The following is a 19,677-nucleotide window of genomic DNA, read 5'->3' as shown; positions in this document are numbered from 1 at the left end:
TTTTCTCCAACAGGTAACAATCAAGAGTTCAGGCAGCTGTCTGTTCCAACAGTAAGAGCCAGCTGTGAAAGTTCTTCAATCCCCTTAAAAATAGCCACAGAAGGTCACATTTTATTCATGTACACATCTGTCTAAAATTGATTTTAATGATGTTTTGTTTATTTCAATCATTATAATAAAGACTGTTTAATGCTCATATCTGTGGCTCGTCGTGGTTCACGCAAAGCTAAAGGTTTCACCTTTTTTCATAGTGACATGTCTTTAAAGGTACTAAAACATCCCTGACAAAATAAAGTACACAAACATGAAGTATTTTTCTAAAGCTATCAGAAGCCAGTTCTTCTGTGCTAACTGCAAGTTTTATACTTCACCATCACTCCTTTGTCCCTGAATACGGGTCATCACAGGAAAATGGTTTTTAAAAAGACCGTCACCAAACACATAAACCAAATCTGAAGTTATTAATTTCCATTCTATTACTTCAGGAAGGAATTTTACATAGTGTCTGATTAACCTTCCAAGACAATGGATCAGTACATTTCCAGTAGGTACAAAGTAAATTTTCATCCTCGCTTATTTAAGAAGAGACTTTCAAAAACAATCATTCTGCCTACCTTAATACAGTTGAACCAAAAAAGTGGAAATCCAAACATAGTATTGTAATAGGTCCTGTAGTTTTATTGTTAATTACAAAAAATAAAAATCAATTAACTGTGTAGCAATTTATGCATGATGGAAAAAATATTCAGTGTTCAACACTCTGTGCTTTATTGCATCATACTGAAGTATTCACAGAAAATATTTAAGAGACTGGTTAAAAAAAATTTTTTGCTAGACTTTATTTTTTAGAGTAGTTTTAGATTCGTAGTAAAACTGGATGAAAGGTACAGAGATTTCCCATATTCCTCCTGCCCCCACATACGTAATTTTTAAAACAGATTTGCAAAATGCTAAATGACACAGAAAAATACTACCAATCAAATCATATGAGAAATGCCCTACTGAAAAATCTACTTGAGTTAGTTAGATTTAGGGAATTTTTTTTTAAAGAGACAATAAATCCGTATCTAATGCCAGAATTACCGCAAGACAGTGTCTAATACACTTTGTCTTAATTTTGTCTTGGGTTTCTCCGTTATAGAAAGTCTGAAGAAAAAAAAATAAATAAAACAATCTTCGTAAAAAAGTTTGAGTGGCGTGAGAAATTTAAAGACAACAGTATCTTCTTTTCTACCACTACCCCTTCAGGGACCATGAAAGCAAAATTGTGGTAGCCCTTCTACAAGCTATTTAAAAAAAAAAAGCAAACTTACCCCAAACTACCCCCCTTTGTAAATCTTAACTGCCACTCATACAGCCATTTTTCAGTATGTTCTCTTACCTGAAAAGGAGAGAGTAGGATTTAGACTTCACCCAGTCAGAAGCAGGCTCTCGAGAGTATGCCTGATGCAGGCTGAGAAGTGCAGGGACGACCACTCTTTTTAGGATAAGCTCACTCTTTCCAGAAGGGAAGAAGGGGGGCAAGACGCTGGGGATGAGCAAGCTCCCACACCAGCAAACGAACGTTAACAAGACTGGTCCTCTCCGCAGAGTCCCACCCCTTGGCCACAAAGTGAGAGGCCAGGCGAACAGTGCCCACAGCCACAACAAAATATCCAGACAGAGCGGCTAAGAGAGACGCTGTTCACCCTTCCAAGCAGAACAACAAATGCAAGCAAATGCTTTTTACAGGCATCTTGCCGAGGAGCTGCCCAGGAATGAGTAAGAGGCCCTGCACACCAGAAGTACCACTTGATCAGACGTTGGGGTTTATCAACAGGCAGGGTAAAATGTGCAACCTACCCTTGAACTCTTCCCGAAAACAAACCTTTAGGTTTTTTTCTATAAGGAAGGCCACAAAAGATTCAAGATACAAACGTTAAGGAAAGCAGAACCCAATGCCCACAATTGAGGAAATGTAGTAACTTACATGTTGCTGAGAACCTTTGTTTCCACTTTCCCATCTGGCTGCCACCTTTGCCTGTTTTCCTCCTTTATAATCCCACGGGGTTCAAGAAAGGAAATCAAACTTTTTGAACTTTCAGGTTACTAGTCATGTGGATATAAAGAAAAGAATATCCAAAGTGAGATCTGGAGATCATCTCCCTTGCCTAGATAGTGAAATAGACTTTTGTCCTCTAAATAGATCAGGAGGATTTTAATTCTACATCATGTTAAGATGCTAACACATACTTATACATACGGGATTTATCCATCCATCAGCACTAGCATGGCAATGAAAAAAAAAAAATCAGCTTTTGCCAACATGTGCCAGAGAACATAAAACGTTTCACAAAATGACATTCCAGGATAAAGTTTTAGGACGGTCAACCTACATGAACATCACTAGAATCCTATACTGCAGGATTTCTGAATTTTTAATATGTTCATATTCAATCTATTAAGTTTTTTGCATTGCTTCCCAAACTTACTTAATCACGAAACCCTTCGAGGGCCATTCAGAGAGAACTGTATCTCAGGAGACTAATTTGGGAAATGCTAATAACTAGATTCCACTTGCCAGTTTTTAAGCAACAAACCTGACATCGTGATTAGTTTCCAAAGCACTTAGAAAAGCTATTATCAGGCTTCCCATCTATCTCAACTTGCACTATAGCTCTGAAATTACAATGTGATCCATTTCCATATTACTCATCATCATCAGGCTAAACCTTTCTCAATGAAAGCATGTGGAATGGAAGCATACTACTATATTCAAGTCACACAGGAAAATAGGAGGTAGAGGATGGCATCTATCCTCAAGAAGCTGGACATGTTGCTTTAGACCTTGACAGTTATGATAGGGGGCATGCGGCTACACCATGGTTACACATTTGTCTTCAAAAGTCGAATGTCAGACCTCAGATATTAACATCCAGCCAATGTATACTACAGAGAGGGCACCCCAGGCAAAAATACTAACATCTAGCCAAGTGTAAGCATTAAAATCACCCAAATGCAATACCAATTGCATCCATATGTGCATAGGTCAGCCACTTTGACACACAGACTCACAAAGAGGAAAACGGAGTCATCTGCCACCAGCAGACCATGTGTAAACACCTGACTCCCACTTCAAACACTTCCATTTATCTTGAATCTTAGGGTCCTGTAATCCCCACAGATCCCCACAGTCTACCGCCCTCATTTGTATGAAGAAGCAGGATTTCAGGATAGAACCAAAACAGACTGGTGGTTCACAGCTGTTGCACCGAGATAATTAAGTGAACTCTGAACTGTTGTCCAACTGCCCCAGCTACTCCAGAGCACACTACTCCACACAAGCAATTTTTCCCAACTATGTCATTTTAAAGGCGAAAATCTTCCTAAAATGAGTTACATTCCTCTAATCCTTCCAGTAAGATATTGAATATGATTTTTAAATTGCCTTCATTCATATAGATTCTACCGAATAGAATTCTCTATTAAAGAGACTAATACATTGAGAAACAATTATTTTACTTAAAAAATGATTCAAAGAATACAGGATGGTGTGATGTTTAGCAAGGAGCTTAATTTCCCTGAGCCTTATTTTCTTCGTCTGTAAAACAAGCAATAAAAATCACATAAAATAATAATATCATGAGGCTGCATGAGAATCAAAAGAAAAATACAGCAGCGCCTGGGTGGCTCGGTCGATTGAGCATCTGACTCTTGATTTCTGCTCAGGTCACGATCTCACGGTTCGTGAGCGAGTTCGAGCCCCACATTGGGCTCCTCACTGACAGTGTAGAGCCTGCTTGAGATGGTCTCCCCCCTCTCTGCCCCTCCCTCCCTCAAACAAATAACTTTAAAAAAAGAAAAATACAAACTCCAAAGCTCTGGACAAATTCAAGACACATATCATGCTATTACAGTATCTCAAGACGTTCTTTTAGCCACTGTTTAGCAAAAACCAGGGAGCTAACCAGAGTCCCTGTTTACCATGAGGAACACCCATCTGTGTCTCATTATAATAAATGGATATAGGCTGAGATGTCTTAACCATTGTGAAAGTAACACAGGTTTGTTTAATTAAACAGTTCAGCCCACAGAAGACAAAATTAAAAGTAAAAACTCCATCTTTCATATTAATTACCACCACTGCTGAGTTTTAGCATGCATTCACCTGTAATCACTTTTAGGTGGCTCATATTCAAAACAGTTTCCTTCTAATGAATGAATCTATCCCATTTCAATTATGGTTTCTAATAACCAGGTGATCTAAATCCTATCATTTCATTTTTTCAGGCTTCCTGGTTTGATATTTTCCTTTGCTGTTCCTTTTTGGAAATACTTTAAATATGAAATGGAGCCAGGCAATGATGGTGTACAGCATGTTATGAAAAGGTTATAAATCTCACCACACACACACACACACACATAAAAATAGTATTTGAAGTGATGAAGGTGTTAACGACCCTTATTTTAAAAGTCATTCGACAAGACACGTATTCAAATCATCACGTAGACCTTAAACCTACACAATGGTAATATACACCAATTATGACTCATTAAAGCTGGAAAATAAATACAGCCCTACTCAATAAATACAGCCATAAACAAAATTATGACTACACATGTGAAGTGTGTAAAAGGACCACAGCCCTCTGATACCTTTAACCTCTCTATTTTCTCCTTTTTCGTTCAATTGACCAGTGCAATAATAAAAACATTCAAGAAAGAGGGGAGGGGAAGGTGTACACTTTATATTCAATTTTGTTTAAGTACGCTCCACACCCAGCATGGAGCCCAATGCAGGACTTGAACTAACAACCCCAGGATCAAGACCTGAGCTGAGATCAAGATTCAAATGCTTGGGCGCCTGAGTGGCTCAGTAAGCCTCTGACTTCGCCTCAGGGCATTATCTCACGGTTCTTGAGTTCAGCCCCTTAAGGAGCTGGCTCCCTGTTGTCAGGGATCCTGATCCTGTAGTCCCCCTCTCTCTGCCCTTCCCCCCCACTCACGCATGTGCTCTCTCAAAAATAAATATTAAAAAAAAAAAGACATTTAACCGACTGAGTCACCCAGGCACCCCTAAAGGTGTACATTTTAAACTTACACAATGTTATATGTCACTTCTATCTCAATAAATCTAGAAAATAAAGTCAATACAGGTATAGTAACTATGCAAAAAGAAAATTATAGATCTTAATATAAAAACAATATAACCAAGAGATTGGATGAAAAGATGAGAGGAAGTAGGACTGTTCATTTTTTTTTTTAGTTTTCATATCTAGGAGTCAACAGATACTGTACAAAGTTAGTAAATCAATGAATATAAGGTTTGTTATTACTCACAACTGTGATAATTATCACACACACAAAAAGACAGTTTTATACACTTAAATTATAGAAAGAAAAAAAGCGCGGATAACCCAAGACACAAAGAAAACCTCAAACTCTCAGAGCAAGCCCTGCTTCTGGGGAGACCCACCTGTGCCTTCAAGCTCTCTGTTCCAAGTAAGGGCTTTCTGCCTCAGCTTTGCAGAGCCCCCGCCAGTCGGGGCACTAGGGGAGCTGGAGTTGCTCCAAACATCACCAAATTTGGCAGACATGCTTTAGAGTCTGAACAATTAGGGGTTAGCCATTTCCTTCTCTCAGTGAAGATTACCCCCTCTCCACTTTTCCGTGAAGGTTTTCATCTCTGCAGTTCCAGGGAAAAGAATGGACACATTCACCCAAATTCCCTTGAACCAGAAACCCCCACCTCCCAACTTGCTTGAAGTTTCTAATTGCTTTCTCCATTCTTTAGTTTTCCTGCCTCGCCACTGCCTCCCTCTAACCGCCTCTTCCCTTTCAAATCTCTCAGTGCCAAAATCAGCGGTGTGCTGAGCTAGGCTACACTGCCAGCAAAAAACAAGGGTGGGCCTCTCTTCCCACGTCCAGTGCTGGTGGGTGCACCTCACCATGGCAGTCTGCAGACAGTGCGAACCAAGTTTCCTGCCCCCTCCCCAGAGCCAGGTGTTAAGTGTTAACTAGCACACCACCAGAAACGCCTGGGAATTTAAAAAACAGGTTTTTTTTTAGAACTGTGTGGAAAGGAAGAACGTAAGAATGTTTAATGAGAACAAGACTTCTATTTTGGCTTTTCTTAATGAGTTGATAGAGAGACAGCTTTACCTATTTGACACGGCCAGGTAAGCAGCCTCAACAAGACAGAGCAGTGTTACTGGAATACCATAAAACCAGTGAACATGAATGAAGGCTGTGTTTCCAGAGTAAACAGCCCTCTTTACCAATTCCCTTTAGTATATATTATACAGCATCTTTCCCCGTAGTAGCTCTAAACTGTACATTAAGCCTATTTTTTGACTCTCAGTACTAAGGACTTTAAGGAAGTATCAGCATGTTCATATCCTGGGACATAACGAAGAAGAAAACTTTTAGGTTCAGGCAGATCTGCCTCTTTCCTTTCTCCTCCCTCTCCCCAAAATCCCAACACACACACACACACACACACACACACACACACATCACACTTCTACCTCCTTTCCCCCCCAAAAGTCTATTGATTAAAAAGTAAAACAATTAAAAAAAACAATTATATAATAGCATCCTTGATCCTTTCAACCTCCGTAAAGATGGAATGGAAAGCCAAGGACTCTGTATACTCAAGGTAAAGTCAACTCATTGTTCTAGGGAACAAAAGATAACTTAGCAGAGAGGATTATTTTAAAGCATGGTAAGGACATGCTAACAAACACTGCCAACTCCGCCTAGACCAACCACCTAATGAATCATGAAAGAAAGGACAAAAGCAAGAAAAAAACAGTCTTTGAAGAAATAAACTAAAATTAAAGATATGAACTTTGGGGCACCTGGGTGGCTCAGTCGGTTAAGCGTCTAACTTTGGCTCAGGTCATGATCTCACGGTTCATGGGTTTAAGCCCCGCGTCAGGCTCAGTGCTGACAGCCCGGAGTCTGGAGCCTGCTTCAAACTCTCTCTCTCTCTCTCTCTCTCTCTCTCTCTCTCTCTCTCTCAATCTGTCCCTCCCCTACTCCTGCGCGCGCGCTCTCTCTGTTCCTCCCCTACTCCTGCCCTCTCTCTCTCAAAGATAAATATTAAAACAATTTTTTTAAAAAGATCATATGAATTTATATACTCACCAATGTTCCCCTCTTTGTTAGCTGCAATCAACGTCTTTCATGACATCACAGGTTATCCCTATAAATGTCCTCTTTCAATATTATCAGTATCACTAAATCATAGCTAATTATCAGTAAAAATTGAAATAGTTATGTTTAAAGTTAGAATGGAATCCACAAACAAAAATGCTTCCTAAGTTCTTTTGTTTATATATTTTATCCTGCTCCAAGAAAAAAATACACAAAGCATAGCAGAAACACTGCCAGATATTATTCAAGACAGAGAACTTCATTTTTGTCTCACTCTTTAGAGTCAATAAAACACGATTCACTTCTCAGAACAGAGGTTGTGAACTGGCAGTGCTCTACGCCGCGAGCCAGACCTCCCTACCATCACCGTCCTGATGTTGGTAACTAACAGAGCCTGGCTTTTAAGGTAAGCTGGACAGCATCAAATGGTGGTTAAGGGTATCAGCCTGGAATCGGATACACCTGGGTTCACATCAGAGCTCTCTGATTTTGTCCAAGTTACTTATTAACCTCTCTACAGCTCTGCTTTCTCGTCTCTAAAATAGGAACAGAAATACCCACCTCACAGGGTCACTGAAAATTTTAAAATAAGAAAATCTATGACAAACACTCAGCATATCATCTGGTATATAGGAGGCACTCAACAAACTGGGATAATAAATTATTATCAGCTGCCTCAAAAGTACAGTGGTTGGGGCCAGAGTTTCTGAAACTTTCACCTGCACACACAGTACCTAGGGATTCTGTTAAAAATGCAGACAGTCATTCAGGAAGTTTGCAGTGGAGCCCGAACTCTATGGTTCTAGCCAACTCCCAGGTGATGCCAATGAAGTTGGTCTGGGAACCACACTTCAAATATTAAGGATTTGGACCACCTGGATATCCCCCTGCCCCAGCACTCCCCACCTCCATGATAACACACAGACACACCCGGGTACAGCTTAGCTAAAATGCAAAACACTGAATCCACAATCCAACGTTACCTTCCCTATAAAAATAGAACTCTTTCCTTAAAAATGGTAAAAGCTATGAACCACTCGGGATAATTGCTAAATATAGAATACAATTATAAGAAAGGCAAGGGACTGCTTAACCTGGGGAAATCAGGCCTGGGTTCAAACTCTAGATGCACTGCACATACGAGCTCTTAGAGTGGTTTTGGATTAATTACAGACTCCTTATAAACTTCAATTTCCTTATTTGTAAAATGGGGATAATGGTATCTATAAAATATAAGACATCTCAAATAACAGTGATCTCAAACGTGCTTACTATTTATATGCATATCCCACGGCCTGACACATAGTAGGTGCTAAGAACGTGTCGGCTGCCTTTCTGTTCCGAACTGCACTGTTTTAATCACTTTCTAATATAATTCTGGCTTTCTTTCTGCTTTCACTCAACTTGGGCCCTTTGACTCTCTAGCAAACTATCTGAAGACCTGCTGCTACTAAAAGTCTTTTTCATGCTATTTCAAGCTGCCAGCATTAGTAATTTCCCAAGAGAAAGAACCTTATTTCCTAGTATGTTCTACTAATCCTCGAGACTGAAGTCTGGAAGAAAACTATCTGTTTTCCACATGGCTTCCCTTTATTCTAAGTCTCACAGGCTCTTTTTTCTTGCCTGACACAAAAAGGAAAGGAACAGAAGTCCTGGACATCTTTTTTTCTGTCTCTCAAGAGACTGTAACTATCTTTTTCAGTCAGGGAAACTTATTGTGAGAAACCAGTCACTCACTCCAAGATAACTCTCTGTATTCTCTTCTAGTTCCAAAAACTGGAATTGATTCTATTACTTAAGGTATAAAACACACACGTGCATGCGCGCACACATACACACACACACATTTGCTGCCCTCCCCCCATCTTGTTGTGGTTTCCTGTCACCAAGCAACAATGATATGATGCCAAAAATATCAGTTGCCCAGTTTAACTCTGTTCCCTCATTGATCTGCCATATTACTTACTGAGTGCCTGCCAAGTGTATCCTGATGTGTAAACAGACATGACCCACACCCTTGAGGATCTAACTATCCTGACCTTCACTAATCTTATTCCTAAAACCAGGCCACACTTCTAAAGCTAGATCTGGTTTCCAAAACAGAGCCCGGGACAGAGTAGGACAACTACAGACTGCATCTAAATAAGCCACGGCAAAACTGTTAGTGATCAGCCCTGGCCACAATCTACTAATGAAATGCATCAGGGCACCACGCGATGAAATCTGCAAATAAAGGTGGTTTCCTCTAAGCCACCAAATAGTGGCCGATCCTGCCCACAACACAGTCCTGGCTGGAATGGCATGGCAGCCCCTCGGAGACCCAGACCCCACAGTAACGTTAGTGTGAACAGCGGTTCCCACAATCTGCCCCGACTTCTGCCTGACCGTGAGCACCTAACCAGGCTAAAATCTTACCAGAAGTTTTCTGAAGTTCACCAGCACACTGAACAGCAAACAGTGGTGACATTTCTCCAGCCACACAAGCCACGTTTAGGATCTTGATGCCTATTTGCAGCTATAATGCTTAATTTTAACATTTAACTATAATATTTTAAAAAAGAGGAAGCCAGTTTTTCCCCCCATATTCAAGTCTATTAAAACTTTCATCAAGCTGAGCTCTATTACAAGACTCATTGTACACAGAAGAGACACTGCTAATAGAATAATCTTGATTAAGAATTCATATAATGTAAAGAACATCAGAAAAACGTAATCAGAATATGTGGAAATTATGCGATCAGATAATCAGCAAAACCTTCTGATGCAGATTAATTTATTGTTCACATTGATAACTCTAATTATGTCTGTGAATTGGAAGATCCTTTTTCGTTATATGAAAACACACTAAGCCTCCTCATTTAGATTAAACTGGGAGAAAAAAAGATACCTTTTACTTTTCCCAACAGAATAAAAAATATAATAATCCTATATTAATCATGGAGAGTGCATATATAAGGAAATGTCATCTTGGTAACCGAGAAAGGGATATTAGTCCCAATGATCCTCTAACGGGTGTTTGAAAGAGGTCCAAAGATGTCGGATATTTCAAACCAACGGGTATGTGTCAAGGATGAAGCAAGGCTCGTTTAGGGCCATTTTCTAAGTAGTCTGTTTTAAAGTCCGGGGATAACCACACCTTCCTCTAAAGATAACAACTTAGGTAAAAATTACCCATGGTCCTTCCCACAGAGCAATCTGAAAGGTTTTCTAAGGACCAGATGAATACTTTAGGGTTAATAATTCAGACAATAGCTTTACTTGGATTGGCTGAACTAATACAAGCCTGAATTCATTTCAACATTCCTCTGCTTCACTTTCCCCAAGATAATTCTGAAGGCAGCACAACATCTTCATATTTTAGACAAGAGATTCCCAGGCTGTAGGAGCCACTGCCACGGGTAAACTGCAGGATGATTTGAGGTAGTATAAGGATTGAACCTAAAATAACACAGAATCTCCCAGCAGGAAAAGTGACTATCTCTCCCTTCCCTTCTCTTCCCTTCCCTCCCCTCCCCTCCCCTCTGCCTCTGCCTCTGCCTCTGCCTTGCCTTGCCTTGCCTTCCCCTCCCCTTCTCTCCCTCTCCCCTCCCCTTCTCTCTCTCTCTCTCTCTCTCTCTTTCTCTCTCTCTGTCTCTCACTGTCTCTCTCAATAAAGCAAGGGCAGGACTTTGACTCAGGGGTTTGGGGCAAACACTGGCATCTACTTAGGATTGAATGACACTATTTGGTTTTCATTTTTTACCTTTTATTGGATGCCTCTACTATTTCTGGCACCTAGAGTTTTCCATTTAAGGTAGTGATTTAGGGGTTCCTGGGTGGCTCAGTCGGTTGTGTCTGACTTCAGCTCAGGTCATGATCTCACGGTTTGTGGGTTTGAGCCCCATGTCAGGCTCTGTGCTGACAGCTCAAAGCCTGGAGCCTGCTTCAGATTCTGTGTCTCCCTCTCTCTGCCCCTCCCCCGCTTACACTCTGTCTCACTCTATCAAAAATAAATGAATGTAAAAAAAAAAAGGTAGTGATTTAATGTTTTCTTTTTAAGTACATTTATTTGTGACCAAAAAAGTGAAAAGCATTAAATAATACAGGTGGAATATATTCATGGTACAAAGCATAAATGACTGATACTTGGGAAATACCATAGTGTAGGGATTAATGATATAAATAATGATATATTCAAACTTGATCCTCTGGCCTGTGAATTATAAGGTAAAAAGATTTCTTCATGGGCTCCTGTATAGGGAAAAAGAAATGCTCCTTCTGTTTTGTGTGGTTTATTTAAAAATGTAGCCAATTGAAAAGTGTTTTAAACCCATGTGATGCTCTGGAAGCCAGAAAGTCAAGTGCACTATCTTGAATTCCATTATATATTCCTTCCCTCTCTACTTAAAAGATCCCAATATTTTAATTACTAAGAGTTTAAAATGAGGATGCCATTCCTTTTCCATATGACACCAACCAAAATGTATTTACAACCAGGCATATGGCTCCTCCAACATTTTAACATTCTGCCCGATCCATGTAGCATCCCCAAAATGGTTGTTTTCTTGATATGGCTCCAGTAAATGACTTTTTGCTTAAATCAGAGCCACTTACACACAATGGCTTTTAAAAAATCTGCTTGAGGGGCACCTGGGTAGCTCAGTCAGTTAAGCATCTGACTTCGGCTCAAGTCATGATCTTGTTGCTCATGAGTTCAAGCCCCATGTCAGGCTCTGTGCTGGCAGCTCAGAGCCTGGAGCCTGCTTCAGATTCTGTGTCTCCCTCTCTCTCTCTGCCACTTTCCTGCTCTCTCTCTCTCCCTCTCTCTCTCAAAAATAAATTTTAAAAAACATTTAAAAATTTTTAAATAAAAAATCTGCTTGAATATTGCTATCGTCTGAATGTTTGTGTCCCCCAATACTCATAAAATCCTAACCCCCAAAAATGATGGGATTAGGAGGTGGAACCTTTGGGAGGTGCCTGGCTCAGGAGGCTGGAGCCTTAATGGATGGGATTAGTGCCTTATAAAAGAGGCTCCAGAGAGCTCCCTAGACCCTTCTACCATGGGAGGACACAAGCAGATGTATGCGATCCAGAAGAGGGCCTTCACCCCACGAAGCAGGCACCCTGATCTCAGACTCTCAGCCTCCAGAACTGTGAGAAGTACGTGTCTGTTGTTTATAAGCCACATTTATAAACATGCCATAAGTCTGTGGTATTTTGTTATCACCCAAATGGATGAAGACAAATATAAAAGCAAATGAGCCTCCCTTATTTATCTTTTTCTTCATATGATTTTCCCTCACCTGGGCTCCAGGGGAATTTCCTCCCTATGTTCATGTAGCTTAGTGTGACTCCCTTGAGTGAATCACAGAATGTAGTCGGGAAGCCACTCCCTATTCTTCACCCCACTCCAGTTTAATGGGCATTTTGGAATAAAATGAGGAAGGACAGACAATACTGCTCCGTGATACTGGTTTAGCTATCCACAGGGTTCGGCCAAGCTCCTAAAGACGAGTTCACTGTCTGTGCCTAATGTGGCTTCCTGAACAATAAACTTTAATTGTCCCATTGAATCCCACAAATTATCATCTCTGCTGGAACCCAACTAGAAAAGAAGAAGAAATGACCCTGTATCTAATGTGAAGGAAAATGGTTAACAATGAAATTAATGATGATTGCAAATGTAACCTTCAAGATGCACAGAGCCAGTAATCCCTCCAAGAACAGATAATACAATCTGATTGCTTCTGAATGTCAAATGTACCTGCAAGAAATAGCTATGTAAATTTCCAGGGCAGGCTCTGGATGAAGAGTCCAAAGCTAATTTTTAAAATCTAAGTCATTGTTCCCATCCCTCTCAATTCTGTCAAATTAGACCTTTACTTCTCTCGTTTTTTAAATGACTACACACTCACACCTCTGACGCAGTTCTTCAAACAGGACCATGGGGCCAGGTATGTGTGTGCAAAACCTCGGGTCTGTGAAACCTTGGCATGTTACTTAACCTTTTTGTCCCTTAGTTACATCATTTACGAATGGGATTAACAGTGCCCTACCTCATAGGTTTGTTGAAAACTGTACTCAGGGCTAGTGCCATGTCAATGTTAGATGTTATGAGTCATAGTCATATGTGACCTTTACATGACTTCTTCAACGCACTGACATGGGTATCACCACATGCCCGTTTTAGGATAAGGAGACTGATTTCAGAGGACCGTAACAAGGGCAATGTTTCAGAGTCTATCAGCCAAGAAATAGCATCATTTCTACCCTTTGCCCCACCTGAAGCACACTGAAGATTAAAAGCAAAAGCACCTACAGCAGATGACTGAAGGGGCACTGAAAACACATATAGAAACTTCTTTCTAACGACTGTCATCATGTTTTAAAGTGTTGATAATTTATTCTGACATTCCACAGTACATATGAATAGAACACTTTTACAGACTAAGATAAGGGGAATCAACCAATATACAGTCACCAGTTATTATGTTTGCTATTGGCTGGCTCAAACCACTCTCTCCTTACGTGTGACTGCTTGTCCATAGGGTTTTTATTAGTCTTGACAAAAGTGAGGAAGAGTAAGTGGGCATGACTGAGCTATAGCCTATTTGTGTCATGTGTCTTACTCCCTGATAGTTTCACAGGAAATGGAGCAATACCATTGTCCCAAAGAGCAACAAGTGATGTCACAGACCCACCTACACAAAAGTCTTACCCCCAGCTGGGTAATCAAATATATGCGTGAAATGTCGTTTTAGTTCCCACATGCTGCTAAGATCTGGCACAATACATGGCACATAGTAGTTGATCAATATTTGTTGAATGACATGAAGTAAGTGTGCTTATTTGACATTATTTCCTCTAGTAAAGGGGGCCAGAATGAAGCACATTCAGGAAGTCTATATTCTGATGAACATCAGCCCACTGAAGACCCCGTGGCTTATTCGGACACCACGCCAACAAAATTCACCTGTTTGTGTGTAACTCCAAGTTCTGGCCAAGGCATTACTATTACCATCCCAAATGTGGCACAACTGCTAATGATTACTCCATATCCATTCTCTTTTCCGTCAGTAAGACAACCTCAAGTGTGCTCAACGAAAGACTACATTTTCAGGCTGTCTTGCAGGTAGGTGTGACTATGTACATGAATGCTGGCCAACAAAGCACAAATGAAAGTGCCATAAGGAACTTCCAGGAAGGCTGCAGAATTTGAGGGGGCTGCCTCTCAACTGAGAAGGCTCCTTTCTTCTCACTACTTCCCTTTTGCTGCACATCTGGGCTGCGGACACGAGGGCCTGAACTAACCTGGCCCCGAGGGACCCTGAAAAGGGAGCCGCACGGCTAGAATGGTAGGACACAAAGGTAGGAATCTGGGCTCCTGATCACTGCAGGACACGTCAGCATGTCTAACTGAATTTGTGTGCTGTGAACTTTCCATCTTAAGTCATTGCTATTTTACATTTCCTGTTATAAACAGTCAAAATGAATCCTAACTGCGACACCAAATAGGGCTCCACAGAACACACTTTTAGGAATCCCTTACCTTATATCTTTCCAGACTTCTCGACACATCAACCCTATTTTGAAAAATTATCTTTTACAAAGAAAAGGAGGCATTGCTTTATTTTACATAAAAAGAAACAGCAACCTACAGTATATATGAACTAACTTGGATTTGAATTTAATAAAGAAAGAAAGAAAGCAAGCAAGCAAGCAAGCAAGCAACCTACTTTGCTATTCCCCAACAATGATGAACACCCACTTACCTAAACACCCATTTTGCTTGTGGGGCTTTAGTTGATTATCTGATCATTTCCTAATAAAGAGCAGAGAGTCAAATATCGGGAAGTGAAACTACCAGATGAATTCCATCCATGCACAGGTACCTCCCTTACTGTATCACTTAGCAAATGAAAACATATCTGGCTCCCCATCTTAACTGTTCCTCATGGCCCCTCTTTAAACATGCAATTATAAAGAAATTTATTTGTGTAGGCTTCTTCCTAGGGGAAATCCAGAAATCAAATTGCTTCGCCAACAAGGCCAGGAAAACAAATCATTTGTGTTGTGGCTGAGCCATAAGGCTCACATCATAAACACAAGCAGAGGCTGCACAGCTTTGCTCTCACAAAGCCATTTGGGAGAAGCTTTTTATGGCAGCAGCTGAAATGTTTCTACCAAAACAACACCTACACTTTGCTAGAGTTATTTTCAGAAGAGTAGGTTTCCCCTACTGCTGTTTAAATTGTTGAAATGTTTAGTTAAAAGCGTCGGTTTGCAGGAGTCTGAGGCTGCAGCCCCAAGTGGGAACTTAGCTGCCACTTTGTGGCTGGGTAACCTAGGGCAGATGACTTAACCTCACTGACCTCAGGTCCTCCACAGAAAGTAGGAAATCTGTGGACCCTAGAGAGTCGTCCAGTAATGATGAGGTAATACATGCTTAGCACAGTGGCTACCTAATGAGTGCTCCAAAAATTAAAGCTGTATTCTTTCTTATCAAATTTGATGTAAATTCCTTGAATACCTTGGGGAATTTTATTAATGTGGGTAAAGACCCACATTAATAAAAGAAAGGATAAGAACCACATGATCCTCTCAATAGATACAGAGAAAGCATTTGACAAAATACAGCATCCTTTCTTGATAAAAACACTCAACAAAGTAGGGATAGAAAGATCATACCTCAAGATCATAAAGGCCATATATAAAAGACCCACAGCTAATATCATCCTCAATGGGGAAAAACAGAGAGCTTCTGCCCTAAGGTCAGGAACACGACAGTGATGTCCACTCTCACCACTGTTATTCAACATGGTATTGGAAGTCCTAGCCTCAGCAACCAGACAACACAAACAAATAAAAGGCATCCAAATTGGCAACGAGGAAGTCAAACATTTACTCTTCACAGATGACATGATATTCTGTGTGGAAAACCCAAAAGACTCCACCAAAAAACTGCTAGAACTGATCCATGAATTCAGCAAAGTCGCAGGATATAAAATCAATGTACAGAAATAGGTTGCATTTCTATATATGAATAATGAAACAACGGGAAGAGAAATCAAGGAATAAATCCCATTTACAATTGCACTAAAAACCATAAAAACCAAGGAATAAAGCTGACCCAAGGGTGAAAAATCTATACACTGAAAACTATAGAAAGCTTATGAAAGAAATTGAAGAAGACACAAAAAAATGGAAAAACATTCCATGCTTATGGATTGGAAGAACAAATATTGTTAAAATGTTAATGCTACCCAAAGCAATCTACATATTCAATGCAATCCCTATTAAAAGAACACCAGCATTCTTCACAGAGCTAGAACAAACAATCCTAAATTTTGCATGGAACCAGAAAAGACCCCGAATAACCAAAGCAATTCTGAAAAAGAAAACCAAAGCTGGAGGCATCACAATCTGGGACTTCAAGATGCATTACAAAGCTGTAATCATCAAGACAGTATGGTACTGGCACAAAAACAGACACTCAGATCAATGGAACAGAATAGAGAACCCAGAAATGGACCCACAAACATATGGCCGACTAATCTTTGACAAAGCAGAGAAGAATACCCAATGGAAAAAAGACAGTGTCTTCAGCAAATGGTATTGGGAAAACTGGACAGTGACATGCAGAAAAATGAACCTGGACCACTTTTTTACACCATCCACAAAAATAAACTCAAAATGGAAGAAAGACCTAAACTTAAGACAGGAAGCCATCAAAATCCTAGAGGAGAAAATGGGCAACAACTTATTTGACCTCAGCTGCAGCAACTTCTTACTTGACATGTCTCTGGAGGCAAGGGAAACAAAAGCAAAAATGAACTATTGGGATCTCATCAAGATAAAAAGCTTCTGCACAGTGAAGGAAACAATCAGCAAAACTAAAAGGCAACTGATGGAATGGAAGAAGATATTTGCAAATGACATATCAGATAGAGGGTTAGTATCCAAAATCTAGAAAGAACTTATCAAACTCAAAACCCAAAAATAAATAATCCAGTGAAGAAATGGGCAAAAGACATAAAAAGACACTTTTCCAAAGAAGACATCCTGATGGTTAACAGGCACATGAAAAAATGCTCAACATCACTCATCATCAGGGAAATACAAATCAAAACCACAATGAGATATCACCTTCACCTGTCAGCATGGCTAAAATTAACAACTAGGGCAATAACAGATGTTGGCGAGGATGTGGAGAAAGAGAAACCCTTTTGCATTGCTGGTGGGAATGCAAACTGGTACAGCCACCCTAGAAAATGGTATAAAGTTTCCTCAAAAAATTTAAAGTAGATCTACCCTATGACCCAGCAATAGCACTGCCTAGAATTTACCCAAGGGATGCAGGAGTGCTGATGCATAGGGGCACTTGTACCCCAATGTTTCTAGCAGCACTTTCAACAATAGCCAAATTATGGAAAGAGCCTAAATGTCCATCAACTGATGAATGGATAAAGAAACTGTGGTTTATATACACAACGGAATACTACTTGGCAATGAGAAAGAATGAAATATGGCCTTTTGTAGTAACGTGGATGGAACTGGAGAATGTTATGCTAAGTGAAATAAGTCATACAGAGAAAGACAGATACCATATGTTTTCACTCTTATGTGGATCCTGAGAAACTTAACAGAAGACCATGGGGAGCGGAAGGGGAAAAAAAAAAAGTTAGAGAGAGAGGGAGCCAAACCATAAGAGACTCTTAAAAACTGAGAATAAACTGAGGGTTGATGGGGGGTGGGAGGGAGGGAAAGGTGGGTGATGGGCATTGAGGAGGGCACCTGCTGGGATGAGCACTGGGTGTTGTATGGAAACCAATTTTACAATAAATTTCATATATAAAAAAAATTAAAAATAGAATTACCCTATGACCCAGAAATTGCACTACTAGGTATTTATCCAGAGGATACAGGAGTGCTGATTCGAAGAGGCACATGAACCCCAATGTTTATAGCAGCACTACTGACAACAGGCAAAGTATGGAAAGAGCCCAAATATCCACCAACTGATGAATGGATAAAGAAGATATGGTGTGTGTGTGTGTATGTGTGTGTATGTGTGTATATATATATATATATATATATATATATATATATATATAATAGAATATTACTCAGCGATAAAAAAAGAATGAAGTCTTGCTGTTTACAATAACGTGGCTGGAACTAGAGTGTATTATGCTAAGTGAAATAAGTCAGAAAAAGACAAATACCATGTTATTTCACTCACATGTGGAATTTAAGATACAACACAGATGAACATAATGGACGCAAAAATAATATAATAACAGAGAGGGAAACAAATCATAAGAGACTCTTAAATACAGAGAACAAAATGAGGGTTGCTGGTGGGTGTTAGTAGGGAAGGGCTAAAGGGGTCAGGAGTATTAAGGAGGAAACGTGTTGGGATGAGCACTGGGTATTGTATGTAGGTGGCGAATCACTAAATTCTACTCCTGAAATTATTATTAAACTATATGTTAACTAACTTGGATTTAAATTAAAAAAATAAAAGTATGTGACAGTAGCAAAGAAAGAAAGAAAAGAAAAAGATTTAAGGACCTACACATAAGCCATGGTTTAAAATCTTACCACCATTAATATAAAAGTCTAATGGTGGTAACTGTGTGTATGTAGAAGCCATAGAACACTATTATCCACAGACCACTTACCTAGCTCGTCGGGACCCTCTAGGATAGAGTCACAGCAAGGAAGTCACTAAAAACTCTGAATAGCTAAACTAGACATCGTAAAGTCCATTTACTGGCTATATTTAACTTATTAATAATGATAAGATTGAGCGTTCACCACGCCCTGGGCACCGGGCAATACACTCATTGTGGATTAATTATTTCTCTTTCACAATTACACACCCGGAGATGTGCCATAGACACTGCAATGTGATAACAAGATCCACACTTTAGGACTAAAGAGCTGATTTCCCCGCTGCTGCCAATCCTGCAGGCACAACACAGACAACAGCCCTCAGCTGAAGAAAGCTGTTCCATCCAAGCTCAAGCACTACTCTGAGCTACTCTGGGGTCTAAGGCTTCTGTTGAGATGGCCTTGCAACTCAACTTCTCCCTCTTCCCCAGTCCCAGATCCTTCCTTTCTCCTTCTTAGGTGTTGATCTAAGGAGAAAGCATAAGGACTTTATTTTTTCTCTTTCTCTTTTTTAGGCAGGCTCCACGCCCAATGTAGGGCTTGAACTCACGACTCTAAGATCAAGAGTTGCATGGTCTGCTGACAGAGCCAGCCAGGTGCCCCGGCACAGGGACTTTAATTACTTTCATTCTTCAGATGAAAAAAAAGTGAGTCTCAGAGAGGTTGAGAACTTGCCCAGAGTTACACAGCCTTGGTATTTGAACCCAAGCATTCTGATGCCATGAGCCCAGGCTATAAATCATTCTGCTCTACTGGTCGCTGGAGTCTGTATTTCTTTGTCCTCACAGTAGACCTCAATAAGTGATTTAGAATGAGAGAGTTGTGACAGAAAACAACCTCCATGAACTTCTCAAAGACAACCAGGTAACACAAGCTACTTTA

General features: G+C 40.1%; 1 protein-coding gene across 19 annotated transcripts in view; it reads right to left on the bottom strand.

Moving 5' to 3' along the window:
• Positions 1 to 19,677, bottom strand: part of PLCB4 (phospholipase C beta 4) — a 415,996-nt gene that overhangs the window by 304,247 nt on the left and 92,072 nt on the right. Inside the window, exons 1-2 of one of the 19 annotated variants that reach the window (XM_053200244.1) lie at positions 1,970 to 2,237; positions 1,314 to 1,381 (exon numbers count right to left, since the gene is read on the bottom strand). The exons of 16 other annotated variants lie outside the window; for them this stretch is intronic. The gene's annotated coding sequence lies outside the window, so the exon portion shown is untranslated. Of the gene's footprint in view, positions 1 to 1,313; positions 2,239 to 19,677 lie in introns of those variants that run through there. 2 more of the 19 variants (XM_053200247.1, XM_027069584.2) reach the window with 2 other exon arrangements.

Source organism: Acinonyx jubatus, chromosome A3, assembly GCF_027475565.1.
Source record: "Acinonyx jubatus isolate Ajub_Pintada_27869175 chromosome A3, VMU_Ajub_asm_v1.0, whole genome shotgun sequence".
NCBI lineage: Eukaryota > Metazoa > Chordata > Mammalia > Carnivora > Felidae > Acinonyx > Acinonyx jubatus.
The sequence above is the reverse complement of the archived record's forward strand: the minus strand, read 5'-3'. Positions and strand labels throughout refer to the sequence as shown.